Source organism: Diuraphis noxia, unplaced genomic scaffold (genome assembly GCF_037042655.1).
Source record: "Diuraphis noxia isolate RWA-SAM2 unplaced genomic scaffold, SU_Dnox_SAM2 contig0003, whole genome shotgun sequence".
Taxonomy (NCBI): Eukaryota; Metazoa; Arthropoda; class Insecta; order Hemiptera; family Aphididae; genus Diuraphis; species Diuraphis noxia.
This window is the reverse complement of record NW_028301713.1, coordinates 48,928,580-48,953,885: the sequence shown is the minus strand read 5'-3', so window position 1 is coordinate 48,953,885 and position 25,306 is coordinate 48,928,580. Positions and strand designations below refer to the sequence as shown.

The 25,306-nt window shown below is 25.0% G+C and overlaps 1 protein-coding gene across 2 annotated transcripts in view; it reads right to left on the bottom strand.

The window, feature by feature from the left end:
• The window catches only part of LOC107164231 (limbic system-associated membrane protein-like), a 147,634-nt gene that overhangs the window by 100,043 nt on the left and 22,285 nt on the right, over positions 1–25,306 (bottom strand). The window contains exon 2 of one of the 2 annotated variants that reach the window (XM_089224219.1): positions 1,321–1,466. The exons of the other annotated variant lie outside the window; for it this stretch is intronic. The gene's annotated coding sequence lies outside the window, so the exon portion shown is untranslated. The remainder of the gene's footprint in view (positions 1–1,320; positions 1,467–25,306) is intronic. 2 annotated transcript variants of the gene reach the window in all.

Sequence of the window (25,306 nt, the reverse complement as noted above, 5' to 3'; positions counted from 1 at the left end):
CGTACATTTTACCTACATATTTAGGTTCAGTTAAAAAATTTTATTACCCATATATATTGGAAAAATTTTAATTTGATTATTTAGAATATCATAATTATACCTACGATTGTTCGTCAATTGCGCTGATTTTTCTTCACTACCAGAAATCTATACATCTTTTGCGGTGGCAATATATACATATTATTTAAAATTTGTTCAGAAAAATAAAAACTTAGCCACTTAATTACATACCATAGCAGGTGGTACTTTAAATTTTTTAAATTATAAAAAACTTTTGATTATATATTGATTAATCAATCATACATATCAAAAAAGTTAGGAAAAACACATTCTTCGAGCTGGTTAGAGTATGGCCAAGGTTCGATACATCAGTGAAGAAAATATTGTGTATTTGATAAACTTGATTATATATAATTTTATCACAGACAATATTAATTAGTAGCACAAATGCTTTCAATTATTTCAATTGACTTAATAGATACCTAACAAATATAATTTTAGATTTGAAATTTAGCAGACTTGGCGTTATAGGTATTATATATTTTATGTTGTAACTTAATATGTTTATTAACATATAAAGTACTTAAAGGCCTTACTATAAAGTAATTATATCAGTATGCAATAAAGTTGATACATTTCTTATTAGTACTTAATAAGTATACACGTACAGAAGCTCAGTTTCATAACAAGCCATAATAATCTTTCTCTCGAACAATTTAATTATATAGGAGTTACACGATGGCACCTATGTATCTGTTTAAAGTTATCATGTTCTTAGAAACATCGGCTGACACGTTATATAATATAATAAATAAAAATATTATATATTATGTAGGTATAAATTTTATATTTAAAAAAAAAAACCTTTTACTAACTTTATTACACTGTATTATTTTCATGTAGGTATGCTATAAGAATGTTATTAAATTTAAATAATTTTATAAAATTAACTAAAAATATTTTACCATGAGAAAGCATAATAATCTACAAGTTAAAGAAATTCATAATTTACTGTATTAGAGAACACAATTGTAAATTGAAAATGTTAAATGTAGAAACCATCCCTATTAATATTATTTACTTTCAATTAAGTTTCCGCGTAGCCGTGAGTCTAAAATATACAGTCATAACCAAAATAGTATAAAATAACAAAATATATTTTAACAGAAAAACACCTATTTATTTCAAAGTTAAATAAGATCAAAACATTCAAAAGTAATAATAGATTGTATAAACTCAGGTGTATATACGACTGTAGTAATATATATATATATATATATATATATATATATATATATATATTACACATCATATTCATACTATAGTATTTAAATTGTTCTAAAGTCATGTTTTTCAAAAATGAAGATTGTACGATGACGTGTGCTGGCTGGTAATGATGACACGGCCACTGTTTATTCGTCGACGCTGCCTATCCTGTCTATCCAGATTTCAAATTTCGTGAGATTCTGAAATCAACTTTTATGCGTATTAACTTTGTCACGTATTCATGAACATTGTCTGTTTAATTTATGAGGTAAATTGACTATTATTATGACTGTGTATTGTGCTTATGAACCGTAACATGTGATTTTTCATTTTATACGTCAAATTATATGCAGTATGATAATATTTTATATTTCTACAGTATACACTTTAATACAACATATTATACTTTATTAAATGTATGGCATTCGTGTAAAATGTGTACATAATATTATTCTGCCATTTTATTAAAATATTATATGATAAATAATAGTGACCATTGTATGATGGAACATATTTCACTTAAAACTTATTTTTTTTTTAAATATTATATACCTATGCAAATTAATTTTGTACAATGAAGTATTTCGGTTTTACCCAAAAATTACACATTATCAATTTACTTTAATATTTAGGTATAATATATAAACATATTATCTGTTATTGATAATTTATATTTTCTTTTTAAATAAAATAATTTTTCTTATACAGTCAAACTGATTAATACAAATTTTTTTTAAATGAAAATCATTGATACCCCAACTTTTTCTTAGTCTTTGAATTTCATATTATTGTATTATACTTCCATAACTCGTGTGCTTTTTAGGTAGCGTCTAAAACTTTGAGTTCAAATATATTATAATTTTTTGGCGGCTTAATCGATAGAAAACTTTAAATTAATAAAACGAGCACTCAAAATAATAATAAAGTAAGTTCTTTTTCAATGGTTTAAACTGGTATTGTAATAATTCCATTCAATAAAAAAATATTACACCATTAAACGTACCAAATAATTAATTTTACAAACTCATCTCTGTACCTACGTTCTTAATATGTGAAGTGATCTTGTTAATTTTTTAATTTAAAGTTCACAATATAAAATTAATTAATTACAAGTTTTGAATATTGTTTCTATGTTAACAAAGATATTATATAAAATAATTAATAGAAAATTATTGAAAGGTTATATAATATATATATATATATATATAGGCATATAAACTAATTATAATTTTTATCTAAAATTGGAGAATATCTTGTTTTTGTTTGTAGTATTTTAAATTCAAAAATGTAAAACTTGAGTAAAAACACATACACATTTATAATATATTAAATATTTTTAAATTAAAGAACTAAAAGAGCAAACTATGATATTTTATCAATTTATTGATATTTTCAGTCAAGTACCTACATTTTTTATCAATATTTATAAAAATAACTTAATATTTTTATACTGAATACCAAAAAAATATTAAAATGTATACTATAAATTTATTATAAAATATGAATTTGGAATTAATGATTATTTCAATAAGCCTTTTATATTGTTAGATAGTATTTATTTTTTTTTAAATATGTTGTTACATATGTAGATATTTATTAAATTCATCTATTACTCAGTTAACATTCGTGCCAATTGTTTTTATAAATAGAACGTATAAAAAAATAAAAATAATACGTTTAATAAAGCTAATTTAAGTATTTGTCCGTTGTAAAAAAAAAAATATGTTTGTAATAAATTTTTATTCATTTAGATTTTACTGATAAATTCTGATATTAAAAATTATTAATTTCAGAAGAAAAAATTATAACAATGGGGCTTTCTTTTTTCATTCAAAAATAAATATTTTCAGATGTATTTGTAGAAATCAAAATGTAACAGAGCGTAATTAATGACTTGAATTTCAACAATGTATTTTGTCGGCATTGTGTATGCGCGTTTTGTTTAGTATTGTATATATTGCTCCAAATATGTTTCTTTATTATATGCTTATCAGTAATACTTTAGCTGGTTACATTTTATATTTTGTTTTAATTTTGCTTCTTTCTTAATAATATTTTAATGTTTTATTTTATTTTAACAAAAATAAGAATTAAACAAATAAAAACTTGAAAACGGATTACTTATTTTAAAATATAATCATCTACATATCAAAATATATACGTTTAAGATATCATATTATACATATATTACCATATTCATATTAGTAATAAGATTTAAATTAAAACTGCTTTATTTTTTTTGTCTCTTTTTTGAAATAAGTAAAAATTGCCTAATCCCAATTATATAATATTTTTAAACTTTCTTCTAAAAACCAATCATACTCATTCAAATCGCAAACTTCTAATTAGTATCTTAATAAACTACTCTTTTTTAATACCTATCTATTTACTATTTACATATATACAATTCAATTTTTCTTTTAACTAACGACTGCAACTACCCGTTATGGTTTGTTTCTTGTTTTTAGATTTTTCTTACCACATTTCATTACATACCTAATTACTTCTTTCACTATACTAGAATAAAATTTATTCTATTCTAGTATATATTCTTAATGATTTAATCATCATATTATGGGATAATTAGATAATGTTGATGTACCCATTAAAATATTCCTCCACTTATTCACATGATAAAATGTTTAACTCAATATATTTTGATAACACTTTAGGATATATGATATAATGTGCTGCAAACGTCTAAAAATATTGGCTTACTTCTAGTTCTATGTTGACTACATTGTAAAAATGGCATGTGATAATACATTTTAAAGTGGTTGAACTAATTTTCTATTATATATATATTATTGTATATTATGGATATACATAATTATTACACAAAGTGTAGGTATTACAAATTTATGACAAATTTCAATGTAATATGATCAGATGTTCTCGATTGATGTACACTCTACAATGTACATTATTGTACATTTTACATGTACTGCACTGTATTTTAATAATTTAATATAATATCATTCGTTCTGACCATTGACCTGAAACATTTAGACATTTAGAGTGAAAACTGTATAAAGTCAGATGGTTTTCTTGATTTTGAATGCGATAGTGGCATTCCAAAACTTGTGTTTATTCGGGATATGGTTATATACACAACAGTCGATCAAAATATTGAGACATAAATATTTGATATTTGCATACAACGAATATTATATTATTTAAACAACATCATCAAATAATTTTAATCATTTATAGTATGTCATAATGAATTTACTATTATATATAACTGTGCAATATCATGTTTATTGTATAGTCAGACTATGCAAAATTAATTTATTCTTTGGTTTTTTGATTAATCCCTTTATGGTTGATGAAGTATTTGGTCTTTGACGAATGTAAATGCTTTCTCCAGTAATTTCTTACTGGAACAAAATTGCTCAGAGACATGTATAATTTTGATTGGGTGAAAAAATTAAAACGATGTTTAGTAGCAACGGATGGATGAATTACATCAACGCTCGTCAGCAACCAATTGAATTGAATTTACGTTTTGTCGTTTCACGGATTTGACTGTTTCAGTTTTCTAGAATTTAAAAATTATACTTATAGTTATTTTTTAATAAAATGGATATTTATCAATGTATCAAAATATTATGTGTAATATGGTTTTTTTAAATTAATACTGAATGTATTTTTTTTTTTTTATATATACAGAATATTCTGTTTTATTTATACAGGTACAATAAATAAGATAGAATTATTCATATTAATTTTATAACGTACCATTTGATGTACCTAATATAACCATTTATCAGACCAATAACTCAATTTATCATAGATAAATATTATTTATATTATTTGAAATCTTGAAGTGGTTCAATATTAATTTGTCGATATTACATCATTCAATAGATTATCATCAATCGAACATTATATATAACTATTAAATATAAAATGAAAATACGTTTTGCTAAACTTCAGTTATAGTTAAATAATAAATTTATAACAATATTTATAATTGTATATTAGTTAATTATAAACCAGTATTGAAAAAAATAGTTATATAGTCTAAATATAACTTTTTTTTTTTTTGTGAATGGGAGAAAGAGAAAATTGAGACTAGTCTGCATAAAATATGAATAATGTAGAAATTCAATATAATTATGTACATTTTATATACGATAATGTAATAAATTAACTCGTTAAGCAGTTTTTCAGTACAAACTAAAATACTTTATTTATAATATTTGTACAAAAACTCATATGTCTATTCAAAGGATATTGTATTCAAAAACTATTGTTACAAATTACATATTATATAATACAAATGTATTTAAAATTCAATAAAATATGTATTACGTCATGTAAAACCAGGAAAAAATTAAAAATGCTCGGTATTTTTCAAAAAAATAAAAGCAATTACGGAAAATGGAAATATTTATGCTATATTAGTTTTTGACATAAATACATAATTTATTTTGTAATTTTGTTTCAATTCAATATCGTACAACCGTAGAGACTTTAAATATTCACCAAATATTTACATTAGTCCTTTATACTTATACACATGACGACATAGATTTTAGTAATGTTAGTTCTTTTTGAGTTATTTATAGATATTTGGAAAATTTAACTTTTTTTAATAGGTACATATTGATTATATAATATATATATACATATTTTATTAATTAAATACATATATATATATAAATAATATAATTATAATTAGTCAACTAATTAAATAATTTAACAATAAGTTTCCAAAATTGTATAAATACAGTGTCCCGCGAGGATTTACCCATTGTGATATCTCATGAAATAATGGAAATATAAAAATTCTGGTTTTGTAATAAGGCTCACAGGAATAAGAACTATAATTATATAATTTTCTAATTTATTTTAATGTTTTGGTAAAAATTTAAAAATATATTTTTTATTTAATTATTTCCAAAAAAATTGAAGATAGGCATTTTGTAGTTTATGTTTTTGAAAATATTGAAGTTTCTTATTTTTACTAATTTCCTGATTTCTAATATTTGTTTTAGTTTTGAAGAAATAAAATATGAATATAACTAGGCACACTGAAAGTGTTTGGGCGGCAGTACCAGAACACGCGCAGCGCGACGGGTCACATGCTTGATAGCACTACAGTGCTAAATAATACTCAATTTTTCTCGAAACTAAAAAAGAAATTAATGAAAAAATAAAATTTTAAAACGTATATATTTTCAGAAAAATAAACTAAAAAATGACTATCAATTATCATACATTTTTTTGGAAATGATTAAATAAAAAAATTTTTTTTTTTTTTTTGTAAGGAGAACCCGCGGCAACATAGGCCATTGGGTGTGGGGTGGTACGGTAGAGATTATTTTTGTATATTTGTTTGTAGGTTTTTAATTGGGTAGGGTTGTAACACGTGTTTGTGTAAGTGTGGCAAGGATATGTTGCTAAAAATCCCGGGTGGTCACCCATCCGGGAGCTAGCAACTGCGGCCGGTACGTACGCTCAGTGCGTTTCCGCAGATTGAGCGTACGACCGCGCCTCACCAAGCCACAGAAAAAAAAAAAAAAAAATGTTTTATCAAAACATTAAAATAAATTTAAAAATGAAATAATTGTAGTTCTTATCCCCGTGAGTCTTATTACAAAATCAGAATTTTGATATCTTCATCATTTCGTAAGATATCGCAATGGGAAAATCCTCACGGGTCACCTTGTGTATATTAATAAATACATTTTTTTTTCATATGTTTTAAGATTAAAACGAAATTCGTTAAAAACATGAAAATTTGCAAATTATTTTATAGTTAAGTATTTATAACATGTTTAATTTTACATTGATATACCTTTAAAATGAAATACAATATTTTTCATAACCTATAAGTCGGTCTTAAAGAATTCTTATAACATTGAAATCACAATAGATGTAGTGCTGTAGTGGCATTTTTAAATGAAACTGGATGTTTAAACAATAAACAACAACTTTTCCTCTAACGATTTTAGTTATTATTTTCAATTCAAAACATATTAAATGTTTATGGGCTTAAAACTTTCTACTTTTGTGTTATTTATTTTCTATACTTTGTTAAATTTTTGAAAAATTAAAACTTATTTAAGCTGTTGCAACATTTGTTACTTAATTCAATCTATATATAAATTAGTATACACTATAAGTCTATAAACACGTTGAACACTTCATGACTCAGTTCAAATTATTATTTATTATTAAAATGACACATAGTAGTGAGTTGAATGATCAATACGGAAGAGATCAAGTATATATATTTTTTTAATTTCCTTCTACACAAGTACTAATCATTAAAATATGTCAATAATTATCATAAATTTGTAAGCCAAATGTGTAAGTCTACTGATAAAAACTTCTTGCAAAACGTTCACTTTTGTCACAAAAATTTATCTATAAGGAATATAAATCAATCTCCGGATAAATTATTGCAATACTATAATTTTCCCGATTACGCCACGCTTAATTTTTTTCATTGAAAACCTATTAAAAATACTATACAGTTTGTTAACGGTATTGACTTTTAAATTATGATGGATTTGTCTACAATAAAAAGTTAATCTACTTCGGAAAGGGGGTACCTACATTCAAATCGAAATACAATGAGCTCCATATTTTATTGTAGTTCATTTTTTCCGTATCAATTCGAATAATTAAGCTTAATATGTAAAAGAGTGTTACTTTTTACTAATTTATACCTAAACTTTATAAAGAGTATAAATAAATAATTTATTAAATAAACAAATAACATATTTTTCTTACTGAATTGAATATTTATTTGTTTTTTAATTCATAAAGGTGGCTAAAATATTCATAATATATTTAATTCAGTCAAAAATAAATCTTTTTGATTGTGATCCTTTTTTAGAGCTAGGCATTGCAATTTATTGTTTTAGATTTTTGTTATTTTCTATTGAATGTATAAAAAGTGAAAAAAAAATTTATTCACTTTATTTATCAAAAATTAAAATCTTTAAATTTATTATAATATGCAATTTTAAAAAATGTTCTTTTCAATTTCATTATGATTTTAATTAATATTAATTTAATATTAATTTTTTTACTATACCTATCTTATGATTGACTAATATGTATCATGATAAGGAAATAATTTTTCAAAAGTGTCTATTATTACAGGCAATAACATTATAATATTCTTATGTTTATAAAATTAATTCATAGGCAAATAATATTTTATATTATATACCCATCATATAAGGTGTTCACTAAGAAAATTGATGTTCGTATACAATATACTAGACATTTCATATATAATTATTTAATGACACTATGGCACATACGAGTATACTGCTTGCATACTTATTTAACACTAGATGATGTTTAAAACTTATAATTTTAATATACTACATTATTATTGTATTTATACAATGACTGTAATATTATAATTATATACAATATACATATATATGAATAAATGGCTCCAATTTAAGAATAAAATAAAATATATTTTCCATTCAATTGCTTCAATGCAGCCAATAAACAACACAACTATGTGGTAATAATTTAATTAATATCATTATTTTGGTGGTTTCTGCAGTTTTTCGACATTGTTTAGCTGATATAAATCTCGAAAAAATCGATAACTAGAGACTGAAGCATTATTTTATTGTTCCCTAGATTATACGTTTTATATTTTATGTCCTCTTTGTGTTCAAAACCATTTCCAACACGACGGTATAGTGCGTATCGACAAATACGACAATAAAAAACAATCTCGTTCAAGTTATGTTAAACTTATTAACGTAAAATGCCAATTATAGTTAAGTCAGACTTTTCACAACTACATTGTTTTGATTATAATTATCATATTGTATGCGTTAATTTTATAGTTATTAATTAGTAGGTTAATATAAACTACATTCAGTATTCACTGTTCGCGATCACGAATAGTAATCTGATGAAATAATATAATACTATACCAAATGAAATAATTAACAATTATTAAAATTCTATTTAATTATGTCCAAATGTATAATGTTTTCGGAGTTCTTCTCGTACTAATTATACACTATAACTCTTTATCATAATTCATAATTCATAAATCCGTAAACAGAAGTCTAATGAGGTGGGTGAAACCGTTTTTAGGCATAGTGATACGCACAAAACATATAATGTGCCTTTAAAATTAAAATAATTTTAAATATTTAACATCTGACAGATTTTCCATTACGGATCACTTTTAAATCTTAAATAAAAGAAGAAAATTGATAATTGAAAATGTCGATGAAAAGAATAAAAATCTATTTCCTTGATACTTTTCACACCGTATATTATCAATAATTGGTGTCTTGGAACGCATATAATATACTATATATCCATATAGGTTTTATTAGTATAGAAATAAGAACCAATCCTCTTAAACTCTTAAAGACTCAATGGGCTATGATCATTCAACTAAACATCGTGCATCATATATCTATTTATTTTAATTTAAAATTCCACAAAATGAATGTCAGAGTGAAACTCAATAAAAAAAAAAAACCTATTAGAATAAAAGACATTTTTATAAAATATGTGTACAGTTTATTATAAATTTAATTAAGTTTAAGTAGGTAAATACGTAACAGGCAACAATAATATTTTTGAATTGTTTTCCATCGCATTATGATATATTATTAAATAAGTAATAGTATAATATTTCTATTTATGTCTGAATAATTAAACTTGTGTCATAATAAATTATAATATTTACTGTTCACTTATTTTTATTGTTTCATAAAATATAAAATGTGTACAGAAATAAAGCATTAATATAGTATTCAATCAGTTAAATATATTATTTTACTCAGAAACTGACAATCATTTTGCACTAATTACAAGAAAGTTATTTCTGGTAAAACTAAAATAATATTATATTATGACAAATAAACTATTTTATCTATAACCCAAATTAAAAAAAAAATACAAAATCGTAATAAATGGTTATGTATACTTTTAAAAAATTCACTGGATATAAAAAGTAAAATTTGAGTACTAAAATGTAAACAAATTCTCAATATAAATAAACTGAACATTGTATTATTTAGAATAAATTTCAATTAATGCATATCCTACACGTATACGATATATAATTAAACTAATTCCATAATAACTGTGATATTTAATTATATCATATTATACCACAGAAGTATGTCAGTTCTTATAAAAATTTGATTATATGAGGGTTTTGAGCTGTTATTTTATATTGTCTCAAATGCCAGATTAAAGTTTAAATTATTGCTTTAATTTGTTGTTAGACAAGTGGATTTTTAAATGTCAAGTCACTAGTATAGTGAATCATAATAAGAAATTAAATTCTGTATAGCCACTATTATGTTACATCAGGGGTCTCCAACCTTTTTTTACGGCGGGCCAAATTTGATATACGCTTTGGCATCGCGGGCCAACATTTTTAGAAATGTGTTGTCTAAAAAAAAAAATATGTGTGATTGACGAGTTTATCTATTATTAGTTAGTATTAGTGTATATGTATAACTATTATAAGTTGTTATGAATAATACCCACCAAAAGAAAATTTTATAAATTCATTTTATTTTATTAATCAATTCAATAAAAAATAAATTAAAAACAATGAAAAATAATTTATTATTTTCAAAACATTAATTAGCTTGGCTCACTTTGTGAGTATAATATAGTGAATATGGATGGGATGCATGAAATCGTCCGACATAATAACGTCTGCACGTGCTAAGATCAAATTATTAAGCATTCCATCTAGATTTTACGGTGGCATTGCAGGTTCGATCTTGGGCCAGCATTATCAAGGACGAGAACAAAAATAAAACTTAACTGACGTAAAGTAACTATATACAGCATATAAATTACTGTTCACAGGTATTTTTATATTTTTATTGACTGGGAGTTATTTTTTTGCAGATAATATAACCAGAGTACCCTTAACAGAATGTATCTAAAATTTATGTTCCTCATCTGTTGGTATAACTATAGTATAAAACATATAGCTGAGTATATTAATGTTATCATTCTTAGAAAAAATAGGGAAAATGATGATAAAATTCGACTAAAAAACGATTGTTGATAAGATCTTAATAAATAGACAAGATGTAGAGTTGGTACCTTATATTTTATAAGCACATGTTATGTTATGGCTAAAATCTATAATATTTTCATCGTTTATTCAAACTGTAATATTATAAAAAATGTATATAAAATATTATATCAATAATAAAATTTTACCGATTATGGATTTTTTTTTTTTAGACTATCAATAACAATATTTAAGTTTGATTTTTAGCTAAGATTATTGCTCAACAACGGATAGCGTTATTTAACAAGATTTCGTAAATATTAGTTGCTATAATCTCAGATTAGGTAAAATATTAAAACTTTAGTCAAAAGACAATGGATCAAAATTAATAATTCCTATACAGTATACAATATATAGTGTATATCCATTAGAAATTATAAAATATTTGTATAAAATCAACATTTGTACCGTGAATATGCATACTATATCATGGAGAACATCACTGTAAGACAATGTATATTATATTATTATAATAGCATAATAATTACTATTGCATTGCATCATAATTATTATTATCTATACATATCTACGTAATTAGGAAAACTAAATACTTTTTTAAGAAATGAACTAGCTATTTTCGATGGTAAGCTTAAGATTTATGTATCACAGTTGCCAACCCCTAGCCTATTATAGTCATTTTAGTTGTTCGCAGTTTTTTATTTTTATTTCTATCGTTGACTGTACGTTTCTTGTCCAGGAAGTGTGGGTGGCAGCGAGTGCATGTACTTATCCACCCAGTTATCACCTCGCCTGTCCGTATTCAACGTACCTAATGAGTATTTCCGTCATGGTAAACCACTTCCAACGCACGTCTGTCGTTGTATTTATACGTATAATCGTCACGTTTTCGTAAAATCAAATCCTTTAACAATGTGCTGGTCGTTCAGAGTACGGAAACTCCTATTATCATCCACCGTGTTAAGATGAGATTATTTTATTTACGTTACGTCCCGTCCCTTGTGGTATCTATTCAGAATTCATCGTCCACCACCTTCATATTGAACTTACTACGTCGAATGAAATAGTATGTTACTATGTCCTACTAACTTTGATGAAATTTTATGGCAAAATGTTTTACTTTATATTTGATATGAATTAAGATTGGTTTTAAAATCAACTTGCTAAATATTAATAGAAAATGTAGTTACTACCAAAATGAAGTTACATTTTAGGTTATTGAAGCAACGTAATTGTTTCTATAAAAATATATTTGATAATAAAAATAATCCAGAACCCAGTAGTGCCATATAATTATTTTTCGAAATCGTGTCATTTCAATAATATATACAGATATTTGATAAACGAATATTAAAATTATGTTAACAGATGTCTACTAGATAAAACAAGAAACAAGATAAACATTAGATATGTTTATATATTTAAAGGAAAGTTAAGAAACTATAATTTTTTAATATTAAGTTTTCTATTCATAAAAATATATTTTAACCTTCGTATTCTCATTGATACAAATGGTGCCACCCGATACAAATATCTATACATTATATAGTAACAAACATATCATAAGTCAATTTTAAATGATGAAACATATTTATTGAAATTAATTTTAATTTTGTAAAATGTTTTGGAAATAAAAGTGATATATAAATTTAAAGAATAAAAAAACTACAAGAGAATGCTTTAAAAAAAAAAAAAAAAAAAACATTGAAAAAGTTGAATGAACATATTTTTTTTCACTTTAATAGTATAACTAATATTATGTATGTTGTTTAATATATACTGATTGACTAACAAAAATTCCGATATAAGTATAATTTGATTAAAAAGATATATTTATTTTTATGGTGTAATATTATATCAGGTATGTTTAAATGTTAAAATAGGTAATCGAATAGATTATTTTTTTTAAATTTAATAGTCAGAAAATCACACCAAATTGAATAATGGTTTATTTAAAATAAAATATGAAATAAGTATTTACTTTTCCACGAGTACATTAAGTTTTACTTAATTAAGAAAGTAAAAATATTTTTATTTTGTTATTAATACCTATGGCTATGATTCGTTAGACTTGTGTGTATATTTCAATAATGTTAAATTTAAACTTCAAACGCTCAATATAAGTTTCTTTTAATTTTAATTTTAATATTTAGTTAGATAAGCTTCAGATTAATTTTGAATCAAATTTTCAAGTCTTATATAAAAAAAAATTCTAAACTTCTAAATGGAAAATAATTTGCAAATATTCACTATTCCGACGATTTTTTTTAATTTTATAATTTTAAACGCTCATTAAAAACTATAGTGGATTTGCACATACATTTTTTTTTAAATCAACAAAAACATTTATGGGAAACTTTGTATACCGTTCAAAGCTGTTTGACTCATTAAAAATGTTTTATCAACAATATTCTATCAAAAAAATCGAAGATTTCTCATCATATTAATATGCAAGTATTTTTTTTCGTACCAATTACTACACATATATATAGTAGAGGTAAATAATTATAAATTGGAAATATATTGTTAAGTAGAGTGACGCCAAAACACAATGTTGCACATATTGTAAAGCAGTTAAGATACTAAAATTAGAATATACCTGTTGGAAATGTAAGAGAGAAGTGACAAGCACTGATACTACGATTGCACCTATCTAATGTTGAAATTCGACCAGAGATATGATAAATGTGACTATAAATCACTTCAAATGAGTCAAAATATGTTTTAAATGTTATCATATACTACCTACCAATTTTTTTTTTTTTTGAGCACCTCATGTTAAAATGTTCTGCATCTGAACAAGGTTTTTTCTACTGTTGATTGCATACACAGACAAAAACATAGACACAATACTATGATAGGTATAGTTTATCCCAATTTACTTTACTAATATCATAGATTATATTTTATCAGTTTAAAAAATTCAAAAATAAGATGTAAGGATGTGTTTCTGAATTTTGTCTACATTGTTTATTTTATTTGTTTTAATATTCTTCTTACACTATTCTAAGAATATTAACAATCTAAATGATAGATAATTATTATCCAAGTATAGGCTAAGTATAAACTTGCATGTACAATAAAATGTTTCAGTATCATGATCACAAACATAACACAAAATAATAGTAGTAACAATTTATTATTGAATTAATACCAGAGTCCCGATGTAATTATTTTATGTGATTCATCAAAATACGTATATCAATTGCCACGTGCCACAGAATCCATGTTTGAGAATCCACTTTGATATGCTGCTGTCTAAAATATTTAATTTATTTAGATTTACAGATGTACATGTCAGTATTGTACGAGCAAAATACGCTTTTACACATTTTTAACTAGTATTCGATCGTTATAACTTATAATTAATGTTTTTAATTATATATTATTCAAAAACATAAATCTTTGAACTAGTTAACAAAACTAATATTTATAAATTAATACCATACATAATTTATGTTTTTTGAATAAGTACTTCAATATTTTGAAAAACTACTTTTCATTTATTTATCAATCATATTTAAAATTATAATGCACACCTATTTAACTGTTGCTAAATTTAAAACTTCTATTATTAAATGTTTATTTTTCACTGCTGGATTTATAAAATAACCTAATTAAAATTATTAGAATTTAGTTTAGTATATATTATACGATTTCCATTGATTGGGATACTGAATATGGGTAAAATTTATAATATGTGATGTTTATCCTAAAAAAATACGAGTATTTTAATTTTCATAATTTATTATTGTAAGTATGTAAGTGCATTATTTAATTAATTAATTTTTTGTTTCATGTGCCATAAATAATGTTGTATTTTAAGAATAAATTTAATACTAATAAAAGAAATAAAAATTGAACAGTTTAATTTTTATAAATTACATAAATTTAAAGTAATATATTACATTCTAAAACACATTAAAATAATGTCATGACAAAAACGTATGTAAGTTATCATATATAGTTTGTGAACATAAAAATATACAATACTATTGAATTTATTTTGTACCAGATCTAGGAATAATCACCTGGGTGGCTGGTTATATTTAAACTTTAGCGGTATTTTACTCATGGTATACCATAAGCATTTGTAATTAAACAATTATATAAATGATTTAACTGATGGGATTTAGAGGAACCTACAATCTTCTAAAATAGTTCATCGCCTTTGTTATGTTTAAATTGTGGAAATAGTTTGGCCTCTGTATTCTACAACTGTCATGACTTGAAAGCTTTACGAAACTAAATTTTGATATATACCATAATGTTTTTGTACAGTACTAAAACGCTTTGATAACACAATGTTTGCCTGACTATTATACACCGGCTTACCGATTACTGGATTTTAGCCAAACAAAAGTCTTCGAAAAACTGCAACAAAATCTCCAATTGCTTTAATTGCATTATAGTGGCAGCTATAGGGGTGTTATGTTTATATTTAGTTATATACATTCCGCATGGGTCAACAACAAAAGCGTTTAAATAGTTTTCAATTTCAATTTAAAAATAAATTATTTTCACCTAATTGAGGTGAGTACAATATAATGTTTGAAATTATTAAACAATAAAGTTATGGTTTTTTATTGTTCATTTTGAACCTGACCATGGAAGTATCTATAAGATTTAGGAGAATAATTAATAAGACTAGGTACTTATAAGAAATGATGAGAGGTTCCAACCGATTACCAAAGTTATAGTCAGCTTAAGGATTCTTATGTGGATTCTTATCTAATATTTACGAATTGCTTTTTCTTTTTTAAACAGTGAATTTTTTTATATTATAGTAACTGAATTCTCGAGTTCGTTTGTATAATATGTAGTAAATATAATTATATCAAAATATAATAAAGTGTCTAGTTTGTATTATAACCTTAGAAGATAAATCTATAAACCATAATAATTCATATATAGTCTAAACATTTAGAATTTATAGAACCTAGTCTTTATTATATGGTCTACTTATATTCCATAAAGAATCTTAAATTTGTATTAAAATAGTTAAAAAAATAAATATATATTACAAATAAATTATAGCTTAATAGTTCTTTTAAACACTATCTCAATATTATTTATGTTATTCTGAAAATAAGTTTAAAAGTTTCATGATACATCACACAGAGATATCAGTTATTGCTAGTATTCATCAATTTATACAAAACATTTAGAATCATCTACAACTTTTTTATAGAAACAAAAAAATAAATATTATTGTTGTCATATTTATGTACCAATAAATTTAATATGTATTTTTAAATTTATGGTTATTACTTTTTTTACTGTTATTAGGTATCTAATTTTAGTTAATAATCATTTAATAAATAGCTAGGTATTGTGTGTGAGTGTGCAATTTTTTTTGGTTCAAACTGGATTAAAACTATAATAAAATGTCATGATAACAAATAATATGCGAGTTCCCTTTTAAAACTTAATCAATTTTGTTTTCAAAACCCTCCTTGTAAACTAAATTTGTGATTTTAATTTCATATTCTAATTTAAATAGTTTTATTTATGCATATATTATAATATATATTATACCTACATATAAAATATATACATCTACCTATGTAAATACTAGATGAATTGTGTGAAGAAACAGAAATACCTTATACAATTTAATCTTAACCTAAAACGTAAAACTAAAAATATTTTTTTATTATATGCACTAATCAAAACATAATATAAGCAATAAAAACATGGATCATTATATGTTTGTTCTTTGATTATATTGAATAATTAAAATCCTAAAATATCAATCCATAATTTAACATCACTACATATTATATTCAAATAAATAAAAAAAGCTGTTTCAAGGCCCGGTGGTACATAGTAATACCTATAGGTACTTATTATATAAAATAAATATGAAATTATATTAAATAAATATTTAGGTAATAAACTAATAATAATACAAATAAATAATAATAATATAGGTATTCTATGAAAAATAAAATATTTTTATTTATTATTTTTTGTACTCATTTCAATTTTGTTATTTTTATAATTATTATTTCAGGAAAAGTTTATGGTTTATGAAAATATATTAGAGAAGTTTTTGTAGCAGATGGATTCTTACAAATATAAGGTACTAATGCCAAAATTAGAAAATTGCCATTATTTATCGAGAAACGAAGTATCAAATATCAGCGCATACAACCTGTGAAATTTATTGTTAAAATCCATAACACAACGTATTTGGATTAGAAATATTTTAAAAATTCGAATATTAATCGTTTTTTTTCATTTAGAAAAAAACAAACCGGCTTATAAATTACATATAAAACGGAAATATGTATTAAAGTTCTCAAATTAAGAAAAATTAGAGCAGACCATTTGCAGGAAAATTCTAAAGCTAAAATCTTCTAGTTCTTGTAGCTGAATATTTAATACATAGTGTACGAGTACATACATAAATTAAAAAATATATTTATCATATGTACACATTTAGACATTTAATTTGGTATAGGTACATAATATAATACCATAACAACATAATATATCAAATGTGCCATGTGCCATTGTTATAGATTTCATATATAGGTATATATAATCGGTAGTTGGTAGTATAACTAATTATAAACATTAACGATTGTATCTTAAATGTAAATATATTATAACAAAAAATTTTGTTGTGTGAGTTTGATTATACAGTACAAAACATACAACACTTAAAAAGGCCGTTCTCACGGCCAACAAATATTACTCGTTTGGAAAGTACACAATTTACACAAACAATTATATCGTACACGAGTATTTTTACGCAATATTGCCGAGTAAAAATGACATAGTGGATACCTGGCGGCCCGTAGATCGATGTTACATTCACTTGCCTAACACCGATACGCCCACCAACCATAACAATGCTAGGGTCGGTCGATGGCGTTTATATAGCTTATATACGGATGCATTCGATTGACCACGATCAGTAATTCTCCAACTTTCAAGACATCAAGACTATTATAAATGCATATCTTCTGTCAGGCAAAAACGAAGAAGACCACTAACCAAACCACCGGAGCAGTAGAACTGCAGGAGCCGACCGACGGTACGAACACCTGACCGTCCGACATCACTGTCCGCATACAGTGCGGAGGCCGGAGACTACGAAGCGTCGTCATCGTCAAGGGCTCTCCATGGACGCCGACTATACCACCACTGCTCAGGGTTATTCGAATCTCAATTCTGTCGTAGGACGATTGACGAACGCCTTCGAAGTAATGGTAATCACGATAAGTGTTTATCCATACGTTGGCACGGCAGCGAAAACACCACCTTCCGACAAAGTCGACACGCCACCAGCCGTCGCGGTTTATACCACCGGGCCGTGCGACGATAATCCGAGTGGACTCCACCGCCATCAGCAGTGGTAGCCGTCCCACCAAGTAAGCTCCCGATCCGGAACGAGCGGCCAAGCCATCAGATCCAACCGGTGTCCTAGGACGACGCGGAAGAGTCGCCGATCACGTGGACGAGCCAACAACGCAGTGTAATCTAGCTCTATGGGACTCCGGAGACCGCCGCCGGACCGGAATACCACCAAATACGTTTTCGGGGCACATAAAACAAACAATCCCCCCCCCCCCAATCGTGCCTGCATAGGCCAAGGTGTAGCCTACGGGTGTAAGGGAATACGCACCAACGCCACTTACTTGAGGTGGCTGGACTTATCCACCAGTACCTTGGTAAACATGTGAGTAATGTTATAAATAATATCAGTTCTTAATTTTTTTTGCATGGTCGCCTCTTATGGAGTATACACAAGAAAGATCAATTAAAAATATATTTTAATTTTTAATCACCAATATGTGCGTGCATGTGGTCTATCACCGAGTGCCACTGTAGTTTAAGGATTGAAACTATACAAGCACGATGTGTAAATGCAAGTTAAATTCAGTTTACAAAGCTCAGGAAAATGTCATATAATTCTCGTAATAAATCATATAACCTACGCAATTAAATCTACCCAATCTTAGTAAAAAGAGCCCAACTGGTAAATATCACTCAATATTACCAGATAAATAAGTGAATTAATATTAAAGTGTCTGGAAAATACCAGGAAATAAAAATCCCTGTACACTTTCATTAATTATTCAAATTTTACGACGACAGCAGATCGTGTCAAAATATTATTTTTATTATTAAATTGATCAAGAAAAAGTAATAAATAAAATTATATATGATATATAATATATGGAATAGGTATATAAAATCTTATACATGACGTATAATAATATAATATATTATACATACAACATAATATTAACTTAATAAAAAGTATTAAATAAATGTACAGTCTTTACGCGGCACGTTGGATAGGCAATATAAGCACAAACATAGTTTGGTTTTCCTAATAGTTAGATATTTTACGATTGTTTTGTTTAAAGTAATAAACGTTATTATATAATATTGCTGCGCCAATGCAATATTAAGAATTTCATAAAATGAAGAAAATCGAAGTCATAAACGACATTGAATTATGAGTTACTGAGTACTGTAAAATATTGTTTATGGTGTTATTGTATACTTTATACGACTACAAAATCTAATTATTGTGAAAAAAAAATTGTATATTATAACACGTTCAAAATATAAGCAAACGATAGATAAAAATATTGTTGTTTTAAAGAATAATATGATACATTTTTTTTTCTAAATGTCATAAAAAATACGTTTGGAATACATTATTATTCTGTTCTTATATATATATTATTTTTAATCTGATAATTAAAATATACCACCAAAAAGTTTTTTAATATAATTTAGTGAATTTATGATTTTATTTAAAAATATAACATAATATACAACAAACGTATGTTAAAAGTTAAGTACGAGTATAAAAACGTTGATTTCTGAAGCTACATTATCAATTCCATCATTCCAATAAAGTTACAAAATTGAATAACCTTTCACCTTCACATAAAACTTTTTCTCTATCCAGTGAGTAAATAATATACGTGCGAGATGATAATAATTTAGGTAAAAATACTTCATTATTATGCAGTCACGACATAGAAGAAAAATCGAATGAACTAAAAACCATATCACTGTATTTGAATATAGCCAGTTATACTCGTACAAACACAAATTTTTTTTTGTCATCATTTACGTTATCTGAATCACATATAATATTAAGAACCAAAATGTTTCCATTAGAAGTATGATAATTTTTCATCTTTTTTCTAACTTTTATACCTCTATGATCTAAAACTTATTAAATAATGCAATTTCTTAAAATCTGAAGTGATTTTGAGATTAATTAATATCGAATTATCAGAACCATCAATCATAATACTAATAATATTAAAACAAAACCAATAATAAATAAGAATGATGGTAAATGGATGACTTTTTTCATCAAACTATTCATGTGCAATAATTTTACCCAGCAAATTTCTTATTTTACCCGAGAGTGCAAGTTTTGTACACAATTAAACAATAATAATAATAAAAAAAAAAACTGTTTACGTTATAAAAACACAAATATTTCTTAAAGTACACCCAACCCAGAGTTATCATATCCTGGAAACAAATGTGACATAAATATATCAAGTATCTTCTGCGATTATTTAAAGCATCTGAATTATAGTTAGCCTATTTCAGATATATATAATAGTAGGTTTATGAAAATTAGGTTTATATATGGGAGGAAGACGTCTCTAGATTTATATTTGTTCAATAATACGGTGGAATAAATTATATGACTTTTAGATATGACAAAAAAAAATATCTGGTAATCACTATTTGTTATTATAAAAATAAAAATAGCAAATTCTAACAAAAATTTTAATACTGCACAGTGTAAAACTTACTTTATTGTGTAGTATTATTAAAACTAAAAAAAAAATGGATCTTAAACATCCAGAGTATAGTATTCAATAATATAATTAAATTGTTGTTGGCGTTGTGAAAGTGGCACACCTATCGTAGAATGCAATCTACGTACATTGCAATAGCCCCACTTAGAACTTATTGGGTTTGGTGTAGGCTTGGCCGTTTAGGGCTTATCATAGAACTAACAACTCCAAATTGTGAAACCTAAGGATTTTAGAAACTAATAGGTACAATAGACGAAATAAGATTAACGAATGAAACCAATGACGGATCAAAAAAATTTATAATTGCAACAAAAAAAACAAACAGACTCAATCTTTTCAGAACTATGGTATGTCATAATCTTATATAGGTATTGGTGAGGAGTTATAACATTAATAGCAGCACTCCAGGAAGGGGGTTGGACAAGTTGTGTTTGGGGAACTTACCATTTTATAACCAGGATTAGAAAAAAAACATGATTTTGGAATACGGTATTGCAGTGGGTATACAAAAATGTCATAGACAGTTTACATAAATCCAACCCTATGTCAGAACTTGTATAATACAATAAAACTAAAAGCTACTTTTACTAATGTAAGTACATTCTGCGAGAAAATCCTTATAATTTAATTAAGATGGATACATTTCGTGAGAAACTTAGTAGAATGTATGACTATTATCAGATCGTATTTAAAAAAGAAAAAAGCGGGTAAGTCGTGTATGTCGCTCTGCTGTACAGTAGGTTACAAGTGGGTTACTGTAATGGATGGAATTAAATTTGAATCCAATGATATTATATCATTGTATACAAAAAACGATTCTGAGCGAAGACGGTTTAAATGTCTAGGATATATTATAGATTATTAAAAATTTTCAAATCTTAGATTTAAAAAGAAAAATTTTTATGAATTTCTAGTTTGAAATAATTTGCGAATTTTCATGATTTTTACATATGTTGTCAAAATTCAAACTTTGAATGCTTGTAAAAAAAAAATTGTGATTACGCATTTCTTTTATTTTTCAATTTTTATTGTAAAAATATAGTATGAGCCTTGTATTAAATTTTCAAATCTTAGATATAAAAGGAAAATTTTTTATGAATTTCTAGCATAAAATAATTTACGAATTTTCGTGATTTTTACATAATATGTTGTAAAAATTCAAACTTTGAATGCTTATAAAAAAAAATTGTGACTATGTATTTCTTTTATTTTTCAACTTCTATTGTAAAAATATGTTAGGAGCCTTGTATTAAATTTTAAAATCTTAGAATTAAAAAGAAAAACTTTTATGAATTTCTATCTAAGATAATTTGAACATTGCCGTAATTTTTACGTATTTAGTCAAAATTTGAACTTTAAATGCTTATAAAAAAAAATCGTGCCTACGGATTTTTAATATTTTTTAACTTCTATTGTTAAAATGTGTTAGAAGCCTTGTATTAAATTTTCAAGCTTTTCTACCGAACAAATAAATTTTTATCGATATTTATAGAAAAAAAAACTAAAAAAGTTGAAAAATTAAAATGTCAGTAAACAGCTCAAAACAAATCTAAATATTTTGAAAATTTTATCAAATATATAAAACGCCTATATAAACATTCAGTCGAAATTTCAAGTATCTGCGGTAATTTGTTTTAGAGTTACACCAAAATAAGGAAATCGCTAAAAGTGAAAATCCAAAGTTGTAAAAATTTAAATTTCAAATGCTCATAAAAATTTAATTTAAATTTCCGGTGGAATTTTTATTTGTGATAAAGATTGAAAAACTTGTAAGTAATCTTATATTAAATTTTTAAATCTTAGGTTTAAAAAGAAAATTTTTTATGAATTTCTAGCTTAAAATAATTTGTGAATTTTCGTGATTTTTACGTATTTTGCCAAAATTCAAACTTTGAATGCTTATAAAAAAAAATTGTGACTATGAATTTCTTTTATTTTTCAACTGCTATTGTAACAATATGTTAAGAGCCTTGTATTAAATTTTCAAGCTTTTCTGCCTAACAAATAAATTTTTATCGATATTAATTTTAAAAAAACTAATAATGATCGAAAATTTGAAATGCCTATGAATAGTTCAACTTAAGTCGAAATTTTTTGAAAATTGCATGGTGAATAGAATATACTTATATAAACATTAGGTGAAAATTTCATGTATCTATGGTCATTTGTTTTAAAGTTACATCAAAAACCAAAATCGATTTTGTCGAAAAATGAGTGTGCGTAAAATTTCCCGTTTTTCCCTTAATTTTTAGTTTGATTTTTAGTTTACTTTTGACCCCCCAAAGTACCAACTAGATTCACTTTCTGATCGAACGAGGTACTGAAGTCAAAAATTTAAGCATTTTTACTGCCCCAAAACGTGATGACAGACACAAAAAAAAAAAAAAAAATCACACACATCATGATAAAATTAATACATTCATCGCTCCGCTCAGAATCTAAAAAATAAAAAAATAATAGTAATATTCTGTAATGAAAAAATTCCGACTATCAGTACAACATTGGAAAAGAAATTTCTCATAGCACACATGAGCTGACCACCAAATCAAATTACTATAGCAATGTCAAAATGAATAATTATCAACAGAAACAAAATATTTCTTCACAAAATCATACAAAAATATTCTTTAAATCGGCAAATGGAAAGACGCGTAGTTGACGTGGAAACATAATAAAGGTTTTATGAAGATTTTAGGATGGAACGACAAATCTAACTAGCAAATCAAAATCTGATAAACATATTATTTAATCACAATAAAAAACGCAGTCTGTAGAGAAAGTAAAAAGACAATAAAAATAAAATTAACAAACATTTTAACGATAGTTTAATTAGAAAAATAGAAAATAATAAAACTTACTCGTTAAATGAGGCATAACCTATCTCATCTCATGTCTATATTACCTATATTTATCATTTTTCGGGCCTCTTTCTTAAATTAAGTAGATTTAATAAATAATTATTCTTGTTACATTTATTACTACAGTAAAATATAGTTGTATTTAAACATAAATATAAAAAAAAAATGATTTACCTATTTACAATAAATGTAATCCATTTTTCTAAATTGCGAATTTATCCAAGATTTGCACCGTGTAAAATGCATAAAATCATTCCAGTTGAATAAAAATAAAAATTGTGAATCTATCTTGATTCAAGTTTGTAGCTAATTTATAATCTTTATCATTTCTGAGAATAACTTTTCATATTATGTCGCAGAACAGATGAGAATTATTAATGATATTGAATATAGGTTTCTGGTATCTATTATTTACAACCCAATATTAACACTGGATATTTTTTTTTAAACTTCATAACATCATTTCTTCAAGCTACGTCTACTAAACATTAGGAAATTAATGGTGGATTTATTATTTCAACTAAAATACTATACATTTTTGAGCACCGAATTTTAATATTCAAGGGGCTTAGCCTCTTTAAAAGTCTCTGCGTCTCTCTCCCTAAATGTATTCAACATGTACTACTAACATGGAATTACAATAATAACAATTTTAGTTAAATATCTGAATATGCATAAATTATGCATGTGTGTGTGTGTTGCACGTATTTATGATATATAATTTTACACGTTTAACGAAAGATTTAATAAAAAAATCAAAATGAACTATCATAATTAAATTGAAACTCTCAATCAGATCAATAATACTACTAAATTCATATTCTTGTTAAAAACATAGATCACACACACAAATATACATATATATATATATATATATATATATATATTATGAAATCTTTTAAATAAACGAAAGTAATAAAGTTACTCTTGAATTGATACACTAAAGCAAGATTTTAATTTTAGTGCAACGAGTATAATTTACTCATAATGATGATGATTTTATATGTAAACAGTTTTTCGTTGTTATTACTGAAAATAAAAATGTATTCATATTTCTTTATTCAAAAGTCATTAATAATAAAAAATATCTTTCTGGCTGCACTTTAAGCAATAGGCACCTAAGACTTTTTTACAGATTAAAATGTGGGTTTTTGCTTTACTGGCTTTACTCTTTGCTAACTTTATTTGTGCTTTGGTAATTTGTGATAAGATTGAAGTTAGAATACTATTTTATTATATAATTCAATTCCATTAAATCATTTTGATTTCAATCAATTGTTGAGAAATTTGTACATATAAATTGTTTTCATACGACATACAAAATAAATTATTTAACTATCGATATTATTAATAAT